The sequence below is a fragment of the Pteropus alecto genome, unplaced genomic scaffold, assembly GCF_000325575.1.
Source record: "Pteropus alecto unplaced genomic scaffold, ASM32557v1 scaffold111, whole genome shotgun sequence".
Lineage (NCBI taxonomy): Eukaryota > Metazoa > Chordata > Mammalia > Chiroptera > Pteropodidae > Pteropus > Pteropus alecto.
In genome coordinates, this window is record NW_006431915.1 from 4,750,470 (window position 1) to 4,767,514 (window position 17,045).

The 17,045-nt window shown below is 42.2% G+C and overlaps 1 protein-coding gene and 1 pseudogene across 3 annotated transcripts in view; both read left to right on the plus strand.

Annotated features, from left to right (window-relative positions):
* LOC102890212 (paralemmin-2) overlaps positions 1-17,045 on the plus strand; it is a 303,901-nt gene that overhangs the window by 29,772 nt on the left and 257,084 nt on the right. The gene's annotated exons all lie outside the window — the stretch shown is intronic.
* Positions 2,872-2,990, plus strand: LOC112473136 (annotated as a pseudogene).

Sequence of the window (17,045 nt, forward strand, 5' to 3'; positions counted from 1 at the left end):
ATATATGGACTCCCTACTATGCTAAACATGGCCTTGTGCTGGGGAGGAGGAGTCTTGTACTGAAGCTAGAGAGTTGATAAAGAACACATGCATAGATTCCTGGACAGTGTTGAGAACCCACCTGAGGTTGAAGACCACAGATTTGTAGTAGCATTGTCCTGCATAGTGTATGATTTTCTCCAACAGACTGCAGCACCCAACATGGGTGCTTAGTCTTGGGAAATCAGAATGCGCACTTAACCCCGATCAGGGCCTTTATACCTAAACATTTCCTTCTTGGTTATGAGGCCAGATTTCAGCCTTTATCTGAGATGAGATTATCAAGGAGCTATGGGAATACCGGTTGGATGAGTCATGCACAAAAACACTGAGGTCACCCAGGATGATGGTGGGATTTGATATGGATACCGTGAGCCAAGAAATGAAGTCATTAGTGGATACGAGGAAGTGACCAGATCAGTTGATGACAGAGATGGGGCTCAATAAAACAAGGGAACAAACAAGACTTTTTCCAGGAGTAGAGAAGAGTCATGGTCTGGAAGCAACATTAAGGAGTAAAAAAGTTGCCAAACCCACTTCCTGATCCTGATACAGTCTGGTTTCAAAGCCCGTATTCTTAAAACTATTCTGTACTGTTCACTGAATTTGAAGCTGAACTGACAGCTGCCAGTTTGCCTGGAGGAGGTATCAATACTTAAAAAAAACAACTATAGGAAGGAGTCTATTCAGTATGCAGTGTTATTCAATCAGATTTATTTACCTCTTGACTTTTCCAAATCGGTGAATTCATATTTTAAGGAATAAATCTTAGGCCCCAAAAAATGATAGGAATAAAAGGACATGCATCACAAAACTCATTTGGTCAACCAAGCTAATCTTATAAATCTATGGTTACATTTTAGACTTCAGTGGACACTTAAAATGTGAAAACATTCCAGTTGACGCTTTTGTGGCTGTTTAGTTGACACTTGAGCCCAGTTGCTGGCCTTTTGGTTGGGTCTGAGGACAGTTTTGAACTAGAAATACCCCAGGTGTATGCATGAAGTCCTGTTATCTCTTAACACATACTTGGCATCTTAACCTGCTGTTTATGTTGGGATTTATTGGACCAGAGAAATTTAAATAGCTGTAAAGCACACAGGTAGGAAATTTAATCTAAAAAGAAACCCTCAAACCTCTATAATTAAAGAGTTTATAACTCTATTACTGAGATTTTTCTTTTTTTAAAATCTGAAAAACAAAAGCAAAAAGCAAACACTGGGGTAAAAATTCAGTATGATATTGTGTAAATTTACAGTGGAAATTTGCCTCTCTGATGAGCTGTACAGTGTGCATGGGCGGAAAAATGGAACCCAGAAACAAATAAATAGTTGGTGCCTGAGAGCCCATAGGGATGCTCAGAATTCCTTAGCATCATTATTGGTGACCACTGAAGGTTTCATTCTGTTCCATGACTTGACTTACAGTGATGAAGGTAGCACAGTTATAAACCAGCTGTATTTCATTTATGCTTGGAAACAGGGCCCTTTTGTCTCTTCTAAATGTTCTTGGCCCCCCTCCCTCAATTTCACGGACTTCGGTTGTTCATGGAAAAGTAGTTGTTGAAATACAGATTCAGTCTTGCTGAGCCTGCCACTCACCAAGACTTTTGGGACTTTCGGGTATTGACTTTAAGACAGGGGATCTTGTTTGTGATATGTGGCAAGGTAAAGAAGTCATTCAGTAGATTCCCCACGTTTTCATCTGCGACTTCATTCACAGAAATGAATTGATTCCTGAGTACAAGAAGTGCTGTCTTCCCAGCGATCCGAGAACGTGAAAGAATGTAGCGCCGCCTAGTGGAGGCAATTTCTTAGCATGTGTTCCACCCCACACATTTAAAATTAAATTTCTTTTGGAAAGAGGCAAGCTACTAACAAATACACCAGTGAATGTATTTATTAAATGCGGGGAGTAGTAAAATGGAAAGAAATAAATAAGGCTTTCAAAAATGTTAATTTACTACCCAGTCTTTTAATGGTGAAAATAATGGCTGAACCACAGTCTCCTATAACTACAAGAGCTAGGGGGATTAATAATATGGAAACGAAAATTGTTATTTTTGAGCGAAGGGAGAGGGGTTAAAATTGGGATGAGGCACATGAAAAACCTTCTGGAACTGGGAACTCATGTAACTAAACATTGATTTTATGGTGTTTTCTATATCTGTATTTAACTAAAAGGTTAAATATGGAAACTTTTGACCAACTACACCACCTTCTAAATTTATAGTCCTTTTCTAAGAAACCTAAAAAGTGCTAAGGCATGCGTGGTTTTGACACTTTATTTCATCTTACTTTCAAAATAAGCTTAGATACCAATGAACACCTGCCTTGAAGGCCTGGGTGCATCATTCAAACTTAATAAATTGTTTACCTCAATAGACAGCTCATGCTTTTTAATAAGCTGTGTACTTTTGTCCTTTTGTATATTTGAATATGAGCATTTATGTTCTCTGTGGCACAAATTTTCCCCACCCAGCTCTTCAGAGAAGTCTAAATTCAGTAATGCATTTGGAACATCCAGTAACCATGGAAATGACCATTTAGGATACAAGTTCATGTTTATGATCAGTCAGAGAGAGGAACTACGATTACTTAGGAGGGCATCTGTCCATTAGAAAAATTCTTTTGCAGAGTCCCAAATTCAGAAAAATTAGATTTTAGAAGTGAGAGGTGAACAGATGCATTAATAATTCCTGAAATATTTGACTGCTTCCTCCAGTGGTGAAAACTCCTACAGAGTGTTTTACAGGAGAAATTATTTAAGAAGAGTGATATAAGTAAATGGTGAATGAACACTGGATTGTAATATTAAATCCAACATACTGTAGTCTACGGGCATGCCACCCTGAACAAGCCCGATCCCATCTGATCTCGGAAGCTAAGCAGAGTCGGGCCTAGTTAGTACTTGGATGGGAGACCACCTAGGAAGACCAGGTGCTGTAGGCATAAAATAATAAAAATAAAAAATAAGGGATTGTAAGCTGACAAGGTCCTTGCAATCTGTGAGATCAACTAAGGGTTGCCTCATCTAAAAATAAATAAATAAACAAACAAACAAATAAAACTTAAAAATAAATCAGTCAAACGTAATTTAATTCTAAGTTATTCAGTTATAAGTAATTTTTTTCAAGATATAATGCATTTAAAAATTGACCTTAAAGGAAATCTCAAAAAAGGCTTTCTCATTTGTGTAATCCAGATGAGAAAGGAGGAAGAAAAGCAATGAAATTGAAAGAACCAAATTGATTCCAGAAGCACTTGCCAAGTTTCCATAATGTCTCATTAAGGTGTTTGTGGGGGAGGGAGTCTGGGAAAAGCAAGGTTTCTTTTCTAGATTCTGAGGTTAAGAAATACGGTTTGGATTTGGTCACTCTGATCTCACATCTCCACTCATGTCTTCTACCTCATCATCTGGCCCCCTCAGACGAATAGGGTGCAATGATAACACACATTTCAGGGACAGCCCCTTCTACACCCATTATGGATCTCTGCCAACTTCCCAGTGGTTTGTACACACACACACACACACACACACACACACACACACACACAAAGACCGGTTATGTATTTGTGGGCGTGTAATGTATTTATTAAGCTGGGGAGGTGTGCTTCCCCCCCACCATAGCAAAGCATATGTAGAGATCAGCCACTGCGAGTTGAAATAAACTGTCCTTATTTGTTTGGCATGTGAGACCACTAATCACCCCCAAAATAAGCTTTTAAAAAACAGTAAAACTGAAGTGGGAACATATGCCCAAAGAAATATTGTTTAGAAAGGTTATCAAAATATATAAAGAAGAGGCTAGGAATTTCAGAGAGGGTGGAGAAAAATTCTGTATTACTAGAATTTTTTAAATATCAAAATTGTGTTCATATATTATTGAGTAATTGAAAACTTTAAGTTAGTCATATTTAAACTTCTTTGGAATCTACTTTTTAACAGTTATTTTACACCGCTGGGGGGTAAACATAGTGACATGGTTGAAATTTCGATAGTCACCTGAATTTTCTGTCTCATTGGACTTTAAAGACTTTTTCAAAGGAGGACTGAGAGAGGAAAATCTCCGTGTGTGTGTCTGTCTGAGATGCTGTAGAGGTGAGATGCTGTCACCTCAGTCCACTGTCTTGGTTGATTGTGATGGTTTAAGGCTCAGTCTCAACCCCTCTCCTGTCTACTGTTAGCTCAAGGCCTCTGGGTAAAGGTGAAATCATTAAGAACCAATTGCTCTCAGAGTTTCCTGGGGCCTTAAAAGCAAATACTATCTTTCTCCAATATTTCTTATTCAAGATACCACCAGCCCCATACAGTCAATGGAGGGGACTCACCAAAGATCTTGGTTATACTAGCTGCTCCTTTGTCATTTGAATTCTAGCTTTTGAGCAGATTTTATGCCCAAGACATGGGAAACCTCAAGCCTCCTTCAGTTGTTGTCTTTGGGGAAATTCATGGAGTGACTAGAGAAAGTAGATCTGGCTTTTTGCACAGCATATACTAGTGGCTTTGTGGACCTGGTTTTCATTACTGAAGAATTCTGTCTGGGGGGCAACCATGGAAGCTGCCTGGCAGATCAATTAATGCAGCATGTTGAAGCACCTTGACTTGTTTGCTGCCTAAGCTCCCAACTACTCCAGAAACTCTTAGATATAACCATCCTGATTTCAGTCTAAGAAGTTGGTCTCTTCCACTATTTGCAATTTAAAATTATTTGTAAAGGACTCCCTTGTCACTGCACCAGGTATGGATACCACTTCCAGTTCCTATCACTGCCATTGGACATGGCCATCAGGTGAGCTGCTAGGAGAGGGAGCCACAACCCAAAGTTGGGGCCACCTGACGTCTCAGTCTGTAGAGTAGATGCTGCATAATATTCCTTGAATGGCTGAATGAATGAACATTCATATAGTCTAGGAAAATGAATGGGCCCCTCTCTCAACCCAGAGCCTTTGTAGTTGAGCTCTTGGGGTCCATCCATTCACTTTACGAATCTCTCAGAGGTCACTGTGTACCCATCCATTTGTGCAGTCATTCAACAAATATTAAGTACCTACTCCATACCAGGTACTGTGCCAGGTACCTGTAGGGATATGGTGGTGAAAATGGTCCCTGCCATCGAAGGCTTCACAATCTAACAAAAGACATTCTGAGATAGCTGTAGAGTGTCATATGACCCCAATAAATTGGTCATGATGCTTCTCCTGTGTTCACTGATTAGGAACAGACTGGTGACGCCTGCCCAAGACCTCCAGCCCTGCCTTATCTTCTTCTCCTCCCTGGACATTACCTAAGAGGAAGCCCATTCTCTTAGGTACCTTCGTCAACTGATCTTCTTGTGTCAGAAAATAAAATGCTTTGAATTCCATTGCATGTAACAGGCACTTTGGGACCAAAGGCACTTTATGTTTTAAAAAAAGAAAAAATAGTTTTTCATAAGTTAATGTTTTTCCTTCTAGACCCAGGCGCTCCTCTCTTATTTATCCTCTCCCCATGCAGCTAATCAGATTTGAAGCGTAAAATAATACCAGACTCATCACTGCACGTTACGTGAGAAATGTATGAGTTGGAAGCCTGGGGTTCTGAGGAATAGAGACCAGATTGAGCTAGCTCAGAGAAGAAGGGGTGGGCTGTTAAAAGGATACAGGGGTGTCTAAGCATCAGAAACAGAAATGTGGCTGGGCCTAAGGACAGCATCAAAGCTGGGAAGCAGGATGTCACTGGAAGCCTTTCTTTCTTTCATCTCTCTGTCCATCTTCTTCATCCATCCACTGCTCTCTCTTCCCTTCCCTTCTTTCCCCTTCCCTTCTTTCTCTCTCTCCACCCCACCCCAATATCTCTTTCTTTATCTAGTTTCCTCTGCTTTTCTGGTGAATGCAGTCAATCAAATATGGCTTCCTCACAGTTTCTAAGTGTATGTGTCACAGGCCCGACCACATCGCAGAGACTTCCTTCAAATCAGGCATGGCAGGGGCAGGGTCATATTGTCCCCAAAAGGCTCCTGGAGGTCACTCTTCTGGATGTGGGTTAGCTTCTAGAGAAGGGGGACACACCTTGAGCAGAACAAACATGCCCAAAGGTATCTAGTATACCTGAGCTGACACACAGACACACCTGTAGCCCATATGTCCACATCTCTTTCGTGGCGGCGCATCTAAGTAGAGGTGGTGAGATGGGTCCTCCTCGGAACCCGTGTGAGAGGATGTGGTTCTGACCTGAGCCGAAGGATTCACAGGGTTTGGTGGAGGTTCTGGGAACAGCCTTGGACCTGCACCAGAATATCTGTGTTTGAGTCATGGGTCCGCCATTAAATCGCTCTGTGCTCTGGGGCAAGTCCTTACCCTGGCTGAGCCTTCGTTTTTTGTTTAAATCGGGAGACACAGGGGCAGCTTTCAATTATTCGAAGGGCGATATTACAAGAGAAGGAACAAGCGGGTTACTGTCTCATTCTAGTTCCACCGTCTAAGGAAACCACAGTGTGGTGACAGTGGCTGAAATCCCGAAGAACTTTTCTCACAGTCAGGATGCTCAGCCATGATACCGGATGCTTTATGGTGAATTGGCACTCTCGGTCATTGTAGGAAATCCAAGAGAAGCTCAAAATCAATCTATGGAGTGGAGATAACCAGCCCATTTCCTAAGGGAGTTATTTATGTGTGTCCGGGGGAAGGTGTGTGGGAGTTTTGAGCACTACATACAAATAGATGTTGTTTTGTGTCAGGGGCTTAGCAAAGTATGTTGCTCTACTTTGTATGTTCTTTCTCTGAGAAGCCTTTGAAGCATTTTTGAGTGCATGTGTCATAAGAGTTGCCAAGGCCACTAGCCTGAAGAAGGACAAAGTAGGAATGTCAGTGACATGTGCTTCTCTTAATGAAAACAATGCCAGCTGTTCCTTTTAACCCCTATCACTGTAGTTTCTGGAATTGTTTTTCCCCTCCTTCACTTCTTTGTCCTGTCTGCTCCCTGTCAGACTGTCAGAGGGAGGAGTAGGAGGAGGGGAGAGAGCAGGTTTTGGAGATCTATCTGTAACCCCGTGTCCTACTCGAGCGTCTGTTCCTAGGATGTCTCTTTTAGTTCTCCAGTGTGTGTTGCTCATGCTGAAGTCCAGTCATCTGTGCCTCTGTCACCATAACCTCTGATGTTATCACTTTCTCTTTTCAAAGTCTTGGCTGGAGTTTGAGGAGCTGAGACAATGGGACAGTTCTGCTTTTACAGAGCATGTTAACCAAATACGCTATATGAGTCCCTAACAGCTTATTTGGCCCTTTTCATCCTTGGGGCAGATGGACCCATTTGTTAAGTCTCCTCAAGATGCTTTAATAGCTGCATGATTTTCAGTTTTTACGCACCTCTGCTTTGTTTTCATTGCTACTAAAGGAGGTGTTTAGTCGTTCAAAATCAGGCAGATGTACATATTTAAGACATAATATGGGTCTAGAAGTTTTATGTAGCTTTCACCTGCAAAGACATTTAACAACTATATCTGCTAGGCAATTACTTAAAATATAAAATGTAAGGTCAGATCTCTTGGGCATGTTTTATGTTTTTCTTTTCTTATTTTTTATGTTAATTATGACTTTTTAAGTAAGGAAAGGAGGTTTCGATATTATTGTAAGAGTTGCCAACCTGCAGAGAGACTGTGTCCAAGATGATATATGACTTAGTGTTTAAGTATAAAAATACCTTCGCAGGCCAGTCCACAGGCATCAGTTTAACACATTATGTAGCCAAATTAGTACATGTTTCCAAAAAAAAAAAAACTTAGAAAAAAAGAAGCCTTGCAAATCTGGCAATGAAATAAAACAGAGCTCTAAAGTTGAATTTAAAATACAATTGTGTTTTGTTTTTTTTATCATGAATGTTGGTGCTTGAGGAAAAGTATGTTTAATCCGAGGCACTAAAGGGAGTAGATGAAGTCTGTCACAGAGATTGTCGAAGGGATTCTTAGATCTCCAAAGAGTTTAGAAGATCATGACTCTGGCACTTTATTATGCATAAATACACCAGAAAACACATTTTTGGCATAGCTATAATTACTTGTGTTCACATCATTTGGATATGTTTTGCCTTGCAAAGGGAAGGTAAGGAAAGAAATTTCTCTGAACTAACTGGGTAAGAATTGGAAGAAAAGGGGGAATGAGGAGAAAGCCAAAGGAGATATGAATATTTATGAGAAAGACTGCCCGAAGGTGTGAATCAGGTTGGGAATGGGGAGTGAGCGTATCTGGTGGAACATGATCTTGCTCTTGGGGAAGATTGAAGTTGAGATCATATAGTTTTTCACATCTTTCATAAATGAGCATAAGCGATACGACACAGCATGACTGTGTTCTAGGGCAGCGATTCTCAAAATACAGTCTTCTCAAAGAACAGTCCTCCGGATTGATTATGAGATGAGATAAAAGTACGAGTTCTTTGATTAATGATGAACAATCCCATAACTTATCAGTTTTTATATATGACTAAGGGTTGCTACAGGAACCTACTAGGCGAGTTATTAAGGGTCTCTTCTGAACTCAGGTTGGCACATTACCATAGACTCCGCTCAGTCAAAGGACTCTCATAGTTCTACTAAAAAGTCTAGTTGCTATTCTATAATAAAGCTCTCACAACACAGCATGCATGCGTTGGAACTGCCCAAAGAGAAAGGAGTAGGCAGGGCATAGAGTGATGAAAGTGAGCAATGATCCCAGAAGCTTGAGAGTCCTTGGTCTAGAAAAGTCATTCTCAGTCCTGGCTGGGTGTTGGCATGGTCTATAGTTCTGTTTTGCTCATCAAGTGTCAGTCAATGATTTATTGACAACCCATACAAATGGACTGTTCACGTGAGTTCATGATGATTCGTGAGTGAAGTATGCTTCTTTGCCCAGCTGCTACCTCATTCCAGGTGTGCTGATACAATATAAAAAGGATAGCTATACGATAACTCTACTGAGATGCAGCTGTATCATTAGCCAGAGATTTTTATTTGACTTTTACCATTATTTCACAAAATGGGAATTCGTTTCACAAAGAAGATGAATTATTGCACTTTGGATTTTCTTAAGAGATGCTGAGTGTTGTGATATTGAGTTCATGGGTTCATGTTTTCTGATCCTGTGGAAAGAATAATATCAGTATGTGAATCTAATAATGGAAGGAGAGTAAAGAGTCTTCAGAAACAGATGTGAAATAAGCTTAATTTGTTGTAATTAGAAGACAGATCTTGAAAGAGTCTTGCCAGTAGGCAAGTGATGGGATGTAGAGGTTTTTCTGTGAATGAACTCTTTTATTTGAATACAACAGGTGAGGTAGAAGAAATGTGATTTGTTTTATAATGCTTTAGTTATTGATTTCATAGGAATTTAGTTTCCACTTCAACCCTTGTTCATGCCACTAGCCAGCCTACAGAGGAAGTATGGCTTACTTATTTAAAGAATTTTTTTGAGATAGTGAAAATTCCCCATGGTTAAGCTTGTTTATGTGCATAGGCTCTGTTCTCTCCCTGGGATGCCCACCTCACTTCTCTGTTGGTCTGGAGAGCACATACCCTGTTGTATCACCTCTTCGATGGCCACCCTCTCGCAAGAATCCATCCATTGCGTTCCATCTAAGTCTATCTTGTTATATCCATCGCATTTAGTGCTTGTATCGTTTCCTCACCCGCTTTCTTCTATTAGATTGTGAGCGCCTTGAGACTGGGAGCGTGACCTTCTTATCTTGGTTTTTCTAGCACCCTGGAGCAAAGAGCACAGTACATAGGGAGGCTTGTGGCAAATGTAATTCAAGGAATCTTGGGATTGTCTCACTGTAAATGGAGGATAAAGACTGAGGTTTCTACGTTCTCCACATGCCATCAAATTCTGGGATGAAGAAGTATGAAGGGTGCCTTTCTGCCCACATGGAAAGCTTCCCTTTTACAGCTTTCCGTTCACCCGACCCCCTTCCCTCCCTCCTCTTTATCAGGGCTCCACATCCTCCATCCTGGCCAAGCATCATGCGCAGTGTGCTCTTGCACTTTTCCGCGTCTTTCATTAAGGTCTCAGGACAGAGATGACCAGTTTTGCTTGGTAATCTCGTTCACTTATAAAAACAAATCCATCAATCAGTTAATTAATTTTTAATGAAAAGAGTCAATACAAAAGAAACCTTAATTAATGGAATTTGATTATGTAAGCATTTAACATAAGTGAGTTCAGTTAGGCAAACAAACAAAAAACTGAAAAAAAAAAAAAAAAAAAAAAAGACAAGAGTCAGAGAAGAAAATAATGACCAATTTGAGTGTGAGTGATTCTCTGTGAGCCTGAGGTGGGAAACCGATGAATTAGCTGAAATCTCTACTGGCCTCTGTTTACGAGTTTGCTGTTTAAAGATGCAGATATGTTTTTTATGCTTCATGGCCCCTAAGCATAAGTCAGCTTGCTTTATTTGGTGGTCAAACAAAGAAGTAATGACCTGGTTCATAGCAGGAGAAAGAGGTGACTGCATTGGACTCCACATGAGACACTACTATTGGATACGTTATGAACATTTTAAGGGAGTCTCAAGGGCAGTTTTGATTGTAGATGATTTTCACCTTATCCACTGACTAGAAACTGAGTGTGACTTTCTTGGAGACACACAATTCATTGTTCAGATAGTCTCTAGGGTTGGCAGGCTTTGTGAACAAGTCGTGTGTGTATATGGGGGCTCGTAGGAGGGCAGGGGAGGCCCTGGTCCATTCACCAAACCAAGGGCTGGGACTGATGTCTGATCAACAAAACATATCTGGGCCTAGGATTCTGACCTTGGTCCAACTGCCAGCTTGGGTTGAACAAAGCTTTTTCATGTCTGCCTTTCCTGTCTCAGAGAGAAAAAGGAGCTGCGAAGAAAAAAAAAAAAGAACCGACATCAGCCAAGCAACAGTTCCATTCATTAAAGAGAATGGAGTGTGTTTAATTTTAATTGAAAAGTCCCAGCCAATAGTTCTAAACCTGGGTTGAAATAACAGAACAGCCTTGAGGGAGAGGAAGACAGAAGGGGATGCCTGGATTTTTATGTCTTCTGTACGCTTAGTGCTGTGTTTAATACTCACGATCATCCCAAATGAAAGGACCAACTCTCTCCATTTTACCAACAATGTGACCAAAGCTTAGGCTTAGGGATGACTGAAGGCCCTGTAGTCAGCGTTGACAAAGTCTGGACTAGAGCCAGGCCCATCTCAACGTCTATGATTTTCTTGCTGCAGACTCTTAAAATTGGCAAAAGTCGAAGACTGATGGAGACACCTGGGTGCTACCCCAGCTTTGGGTAGAACATCAAATTTAGGGTTTAGTGTCAGGAGAATGAGTGGATGGTGAGTCTTTGGGTCCCCAGAGCCTCAGAGAGAAAACCTGCCGTTGGAATTAGGAGCTGTTCTGTTGGAAGGGGGTGCTCAGTAGGGGTTTCCAGTGCATCATTTCTTTCCTATGGACAACTGTAACCCCTCCCGCTGTGCTGTAGATGAGTACGCATGCACATGTACACACAGGGATGCTGGGCACATGTGCACACATGCACACACACACAGCCCCACATACAGAGCATATATTTTCTCCCACATAAGAGCTCCTTCCGCCCCTCATCTTCTGCCCATAATGATGTGTGCCTCTCTGAACATGGCCTCGTATTAGGGCACAGACAGGTAAGAACTCTCCACCCACGGTCCAGATAGCATGCCTCCTTCATATTCAAGCCCACCATGGTCCCAGGCACAAGGGCAACGATGCTGCCCGACAGTCTGGGGTGATTTTTGACATGTAACATAGGCGACCATTTGACATTTATGCTAACATTTGACATTTATCCATTGTGTAGATATATATTAAATGAAGCTGGGCAACTTTTAAAAATCACAATAAAAACATTCCTAGCAGAGTCAGTTCCCCAAGGGTGGTTGACTATTGAATCTTACAGGAATTATTTGCAGACCTTTAGACACTAGGCTCCTTTCTGGGCTTACCTCAAAATTAGTGACAGAATAAAGTCTAAAATTATGCAAGCCCTCTGAGTTGTTTATCATTGATATGCCTAGCATTCCTTGATAATCACTGGAAAATACTGAACTTTACAGTGCTTTTCTCTGATGAGCTGTCGAAGTCAGTATATTACTCTATCTTATTGCTGAATTAGTCTTTTGTCTTAGTAGAGGAAGTGATCTAACATATTCTCATTTGGGGTGACTTGAGCTGTCAGTTAAATTTAAAACACCAATTATTTTCAAGCAGTAGAGCCTTACAAATTTTAAAGTCACAACCTAGAAGCCAACCAACCATCCAGGGTGTAAATATTTTGGGAGAGAATACTGACAGATTCTTTCTATTTTATTCCAATCCTATCTCTACTCACAGACATACAGACATGGGAAAGCCTCATGATTGACAGGGAGGAACAAGTGTAAAGGATTCAGTGCATACAGAAGCAAGACGCTGATCCTCTCAAAGCGACGAGCACAGAGTGTGCTTATGAGGAGCAATTTGGGCTGCAGAGAAGGTGCCGGAAGTGCTTCAGGCTTGAGGTTTCAAGTCTCACTGCCTGAGTTTGAATCTCGATTCAGTCACTTACTAGTATGTAACGTGGCCAAGCTACTTAATGCTTCTAAGCCTCAGTTTCTCTCTCTCTAAATTGCGCATGGCAGTGACCATCCGCACTTCATAAGTAGTTAATGAGCCATCCTGCCAGTACTGTAGTACAGAGCTGGGCTCACACTAGGTGCTCAAATGAAGTCAGTTATTAGCTCTTTGGAACTTTCTTACTTCAGCCTCCGGGGCTGCAGGGAACCCTCTTTCCTGCCAAAAAATAATCTGAGGCCAATTGCTACTTTCAAAAGAAACGTTATTTTACAGTTAAGGAAAATATACCTAGAAATTTAATTTCTAATTTAATTTCCATGCCTCAGTGGAAAAACCCAGACATTTTAAAAGTCTTCCACAAAACACAGATTCCTGATCCAGAAAAGTCCTCAGCAGTAGTGACTAAGAGCTTTGACAAGCCTAAAATGTCCTTTATCCCAACAAAACCACTCTCCGGTCACAGGTCACCTGATACAATTTCGTTGTGATTCTCAAATGGTTAGAGCTTGCTTAAAATGCATTTTTCTGAGCCCCATCCCTAGAGAGGTGGACGGGACCTGGGAACCTGGATTTTGATGCAGGAGGTTAGTAGACGGCACTTTATCAGCCCTAAGCCCTTGGGTCCGTTTCGTCCCTACAACACCTGTCTCTTTGGGGTGGGTGCTCTCTGGTCTTCCTCATGCTAGAGCCATTGTCCAGCCAGCTCATCCATTAAAAACAAGCTGACTCACCTTTTAGAATCAAGTGCCCAGCCATATGCTGAGCACCTACTGTGTAGGCACCACGGTCGGCCTGGGGTTTACACAGATGAGTTCAGCATGGCATTTGCTGACGTGGAGGTCACAGTCCAGCTAAGAGCCTGCACAAAAGGGCTTCCATGTATAATGAAGGTGCCGACAAAGCATTGTGAGAGCAGAGCTGGCCCAGGCCACACCTGGTCCGGCATCTGGTCAGTGGGCTCACCTAGTTTGAAGACCACTTTCAGTATCAAGAAATGTTCCAAGCATGACTCATTCGGGGAGTTATTGGTATATATGTTGGAACTATTGGTATATATAGTTTTTCATTGTGTAGGGCTGCCCTACATATCATAAGAAATTTAGCATCTCTGTCCTCCCAACACTAAATGCCCACTGTGTTCCCGGTCATTGTGACAATCTAGAAAAATGAAAGCCACCATGCATTTCTAAATACCCCCTGGTGGGATGAGGGTTTCTGTGTAGTCCAGCCCTTTCTCCCTCAGTCTGTAGCTCTGCTCCCTCCGTAAGTGGCCACCTCCCCCCAGGGTGTTCTTAGAAATATAGTTTGATAGTGTACAAAATTTATATATTTTAACATACAAATGAGTTAACATAAATCAATCAAGGGGAAAGTAGAATCATTTTGTAACAGGGAGAAACCAGTTGGGATTTAAGAAGCACCTTAATCACCATTTTTTTTTCTTATAAAAGGAAATAGTTTTTATTTCTCCCCAGCGATGTGCAGATGAGGGTCTTTGCAGAGTGGCCCTAGTAAAGTAAATATGATGATTTATCATCAGCGTCTATTGGGATGTAGTCGCACAGAGTCTGAGGCTGACCCTTTGTGGTGTGAGATGCTGGGGAGTCTTAGAGTCCAGAGGAGCCAGCCCAAGACCCCAGCTTATAGGAGTGTCGCAGTTCTGCCTGTGATCACCACATGGGGAAATCAAACAGAGGTGACAGCGTTTGCCAGTCACAGTATTGAATGCTGAGAAGGACTTGTTAAATCCTCATGACAACCAAAGTTTTAGCCTTTTACAGTTGGGAAAACTGAGGCTCAGCAGCCAAGATTGGACAGCCAGGAAGGGTGGAGCTGGGATTCACATTCAGGTGCTCCAAACCCAGAGCCAGGACTCTGGGCCTCTGTACCCTCCAGCTTTCTTGCCCATTTTTTGCTGGATTCATCTCTTTTTATCATTCGTTTGAGGATTCAGTCTGCTTCTCACAAATCTCAAATTCTTCAAAGGTGAGCATTACTTCTTATACAACTGCTTTCTACTTAACGTTGGGCGGAGTCTCTCCTTAGCTTGCTCAGCTGTCACAATGCCATGCTGTCTGTCTGCTTTCCACTGCTCAGATGGTGGCCTCTTGGAAGCCAGCATTTAATTTCAACAGCCGATAGGTGAGAAGAGGGCAGAAGACACATTGGCAAGGGTGGAGGGACAGAGGAAGAGAGAATAAAAAGGTGGCTGGAACTGAAGAGATCTGAGTTTAAACTCCACTTTACAGTGTACTTGCTGGATGACATCACACACGCACAGATTCTCTGGGCGTCCGTTCCCCGTTCACATGTACAGCGGGATGGCATTATCCACTTACCGAATAGGACTGTTGTGACAATTCAGAGCAATGAAACGATGGAATCAGAAGAGAAGCAAATGCGCACAGTGGGGTGGACAGGTCATTTCTTGGGAGTATCAGTAGAAAATTTTAGCATTTCTTTAATAATTCTTTGATAAATTAAGCTTTACTAATATTTAATATATGGATCAACCCTATACTGCATGCTCTGGGCATCTCCCAAAAGAGAAGAGGGACTTCTCGACCTGGAGGAGTTGGCGGCTGTGGCCTGACAGCACGTTGTGTTTTATTGCAGTTTATCTCTGCAGGTGACGTGAGCTGACAGGGTCCATTACCTATTTTAAACTTAACAAATCCTACCAAACTGAAGATGTGACTTGAAAAGGTTTTGCACAGAAATCATGAATTAAAAGCCGAGATACTAACAGTGTCCATGCAAAATAAAACATGGCAGAGCTAATGCTTCTCCTCTGGGAAGGAGTTTTTATTTTAAATCAGCTTCGGTAAGATATGAAAACAGACAGGCTAATCGTATCAGATAAGAAGTTGGCCCCAAGAAGTCTGCAATTATCAAGAAGACTTATTGAAAGATTTACATCTACTCTCATTAACAGTCCTATTAATTTTTAATTGATATTTGCTTATTTCATCTACAAATTATCTGTTTTAAATGCCCGCTTCATGCGTATTCTGTAATGCACACACTAGTTCAGTGGCGTGTGTATCTTTTGTTTATTATTTGTATGTATAGGGATGGTACGTACTCAAAATATTTTACAGACAAAGGCGTGAGAAAAAGTTGAAGACCACTCTGTATAAAGCACATGCAGGGCCTGGCCCCCAGGACACAATAAGTGTTCATTTCCGTCCTCTTTCTCCCCGGAGTGGAGTCTATAGTGCGTAAGCAGAACGTGAGGGTGAATGGATAGTGGTTGGTTTGATTTCTGGAACAAGATGCCTCTGAAGCTAACTGGCCGTGCTACCCTAGGCCTGGCCCCTTCCCAGCTGTTCACGCTGAGCTGCAGACATTTGTAGGAGCCGGGACGAGGCCAGCTGGCTGCCTGATGGTGACCCTCTTCTGTCACCGCTGCACAGTTGTCTCGGCCCCGGCCTTCAAACACCAGACACGGCCAAGCAGCAGCCAAGATTCAAATCTGTAGTTTCTGCCCCTGATAACTACACCCAGTTCTTTGGTTGTTTGTCCTACATTTTCCATAATCGGGGTCCGCTGTTCCGGCTGGCTGCCGACCACTCATTTATTGGTGAGAATGAACGAAGGATACAGTTGCTCCTCTCCTCGGTAAGAGTGACTAACAGTAGCTGACGCTTACTGCGTGCTAGTATGCCCCGCCCCCAGCTAAGTACGTTTCCAGAATTACTGAATTTTCACAAGAATCACATGCAGTAAGTTCTGCTACTAGCTTCGTCTTACACATTAGCAAACTGAGACTTCGAGATTTTACTAAAGGAAAAGTAAACGAAAGGGAGAAGGGAGAAATCCCAGCATCTCATTGGCCTGAGAGCTCTTTTCTCTATTTCCAAAGCCCATTTTAAAAGAACCAAGGGGATGTACCACCCTAAATCTTCAAATAGACCTGCCCTAAAGGCCATGTGGAATGCCGGGTTGGGTTCTGGAACAGAGAAAGGTTATTAGTGGGGGGAAAAAAAGGTGAAATCCAAGATCTGTCGTTGAGTTAACAGCACCGCGTGACCGTTAACATCTTAGTTTTGACAAGTGCACCGTGGTTATGCAAGTTGTTAACCTTATGCCAAGCCGGGTGGGTAAGGTTATGTGCTGACTTCCTGCACTATCTTTGCAACATCTTTATAAATCTAAAATTATAAATAAAAAGTGTATTTAAAAATGGAAACACCAACCCCATGCGTGTGCCTGTGTTCGTGGACACACGTGCCTGCAAGTGTGCGTGTGTGCGGTCATGCACGTGGTAAGCCTTTGGAACCCAGCCTGCGCATCACTGCATACCCACCACTGTCCCTGCATGCTGCATGCTTCGGGCAGCGGGGCATTCTAGCCCCATCCAGAGAGAGCGAGGCCCACGCAACTCACAGGGGACAGGCCCTGTCTAGTCCCACTTCAGCTCGACAGTAGAAATCCTGT